The sequence below is a fragment of the Poromitra crassiceps genome (genome assembly GCF_964638095.1).
Source record: "Poromitra crassiceps genome assembly, chromosome: 1".
NCBI classification, from domain to species: domain Eukaryota; kingdom Metazoa; phylum Chordata; class Actinopteri; order Beryciformes; family Melamphaidae; genus Poromitra; species Poromitra crassiceps.
Genome location: NC_139623.1, coordinates 108,233,937 through 108,236,963, shown reverse-complemented (window position 1 = coordinate 108,236,963; position 3,027 = coordinate 108,233,937). Strand labels below are relative to the sequence as shown.

The 3,027-nt window shown below is 37.2% G+C and overlaps 1 pseudogene across 1 annotated transcript; it reads right to left on the bottom strand.

Moving 5' to 3' along the window:
• Positions 1–2,180: 2,180 nt before the first annotated feature.
• On the bottom strand, positions 2,181–2,827 carry LOC310772548 (annotated as a pseudogene). Its single transcript has one exon. The product of its transcript is annotated as an uncharacterized misc_RNA (transcript).
• Between the last annotated feature and the right edge of the window lie 200 nt (positions 2,828–3,027).

Below are 3,027 nucleotides of genomic sequence, written 5' to 3'. Positions count from 1 at the left end.
TAAAATCAACTAAATATCAACGTCTAATGATGTTAGAATTTAACGTTATGTGGACGTTAATGTTAAAACGTTTAACAAACGTTGGATTTTGGTTACTTAAAAACACAACTTAAAATCAACATAATCTCAACGTCTAATGATGTTTGGATTTTACGTTATATTGACATTAATATTGGGATGTTTAGAAGACGTTGGATTTTAGTTACTTTATAACACAACTTAAAATCGACTAAATATCAACGTCTGATTATGTTCTAATTTAACGTTGTGTGGACGGTAATATTACAAAGTTTAACAGACGTTGGATTTTTGGTTACTTAAAATCACAACTTAAAACCATCAGAATTTCAACGTCTAATGATGTTGGGATTTTATGTTATATTGACGTTAATATTGGGACGTTTAGAAGACGTTGGATTTTAGTTTCTTTAAAACACAACTTAAAATCGACTAAATATCAACGTCTGATGATGTTCGAATTTAACGTTGTGTGGATGTTAATATTACAATGTTTAACAGACGTTGGATTTTGGTTAATTAAAAACACAACTTAAAACCAATAAAATATCAACGTCTAATGATGTTGGGATTTTACGTTATATTGACGTTAATATTGGAACGTTTAGAAGACGTTGGATTTTAGTTTCTTTATAACACAACTTAAAATCGACTAAATGTCAACGTCTGATGATGTTAGAATTTAACGTTGTGTGGACAGTAACATTACAATGTTTACCAGACGTTGGATTTTGGTTACTTAAAAACACAACGTAAAACCAACATAATATAAACGTCTAATGATGTTGGGTTTTTACGTTATATTGATGTTAATATTGGAACGTTTAAAGACGTAGGATTTCAGTTTCTTTAAAACACAACTTAAAATCGACTAAATATCCACGTCTGATGATGTTAGAATTTAACGTTGTGGGGACGTTAATATTACAACGTTTAACAGACGTTAGATTTTTGTTATTTAAAAACACAACTTAAAACCAACATAATATCAACGTCTAATGATGTTGGGATTTTACGTTATATTGACGTTAATATTGGAACGTTTAGAAAACGTTGGATTTTAGTTACTTTATAACACAACTTAAAATCAACATAATCTCAACGTCTAATGATGTTGGAATTTTACGTTATAATGACGTTAATATTGGGATGTTTAGAAGACGTTGGATTTTAGTTACTTTATAACATAACTAAAAATCGACTAAATATCCACGTCTGATGATGTTAGAATTTAACGTTGTGGGGACGTTAATATTACAACGTTTAACAGACGTTAGATTTTTGTTATTTAAAAACACAACTTAAAACCAACATATTATCAACGTCTAATGATGTTGGGATTTTACGTTATAATGACGTTAATATTGGGATGTTTAGAAGACGTTGGATTTTAGTTACTTTATAACATAACTTAAAATCGACTAAATATCAACGTCTGATGATGTTAGAATTTGACGTTGTGTGGATGTTAATATTACAACGTTTAACAGACGTTGGATTTTGGTTATTTAAAAACACAACTTGAAACCAACATAATATCAACGTCTAATGATGTTGGGATTTTACGTTATATTGACGTTAATATTGGGATGTTTAGAAGACGTTGGATTTTAGGTACTTTATAACACAACTTAAAATCAACATAATCTCAACGTCTAATGATGTTGGGATTTTACGTTATAATGACGTTAATATTGGGATGTTTAGAAGACGTTGGATTTTAGTTACTTTATAACACAACTTAAAATCGACTAAATATCAACGTCTGATGATGTTAGAATTTAACGTTGTGTGGATGTTAATATTACAACGTTTACCAGACGTTGGATTTTGGTTATTAAAAAACACAACTTAAAACCAACATAATATCAACGTCAGATGTCGTCAGTATTAACCGTCAACCTGACGTTGACATTAGACGTTGGACTGACATTGGATTATGGTCACGGACGTCACGACCTCCATCCAACCAAAGATCAACGTCTAATGACGTTGTGTGCCAGCTGGGATTGCGAATTAAAGCATTGTTTTCCCTGCAAGATTCATTGCAGACCCTTGAAAAGTGTTTTGGCAAATTCTGGAGGCGATCGGGGCAACGGTGCGCCTTGGAACTCCGGACGCACATTGCAATGTGCGTTTTAATCATCAATATAGCTAGAAGCTTACTTCTTCTTGGTTGCTGCTTTCTCAGCTGCTTTGGGCTTGGCAGCCTTCTTCGCTCGTTCCGCAGCAGCGTGATTCTTCACCGCCTTCTTGGGACTCTTGGTCGCCTTCTAGGGAGTCTTGGTCGCCTTCTTGGTGCTCTTGCTTTCTTGGCCGCTGCACGCTTCTTGCCTTTCTTGGGGGATTTCTTGGCCGCTGCACGCTTCTTGCCTTTCTTGGGGGATTTCTTGGCCGCTGCACGGCGTGCACGCTTTTTAGTTGCAGCCTTCTTTGGCGTCTTGGTGGATTTCTTGGCAGCACGCTTCTTGGCTTTCGGAGCGGCTTTCTTGGCAGCCGGCTTCTTAAACTTTTCAGCCTTCTTTGCGACCTTGAAGGAGCCGGAGGCCCCGGTCCCCTTAACCTGGAGCAGAGTGCCTTTTTCCACCAGCTTCTTGATCGCGATCTTGACCCGGGCATTATTCTTCTCCACGTCGTAGCCTCCTGCAGCCATACTCTTCTTGATGGCGACCAGAGACGTGCCGCTCCGCTCCTTGGAGGTGCACACAGCTTTAAGAATCAGCTCACCGATGGTGGTGCCGACCTTCTTCGGCTTCACAGCCCTCTTCTTGGTGGGTTTGGCACGTGCAGCTATACGGAATTGTACCATTCTTCTTTAGTGTTTTATTCTTCACACAGCTCCTATTTATAGCCTAAGCAGGAAGATATGACATCACAATTGCTCGAGTGACATCACTAATAAGGTCACACACATTGTTGCTCGAGTTGCCCCCCCAATTGGACTTTCACTCACTAAGTGCGGACAAACTCTACCGGTCCTACTTACAGTTGTTACTCATTTAATTTGTC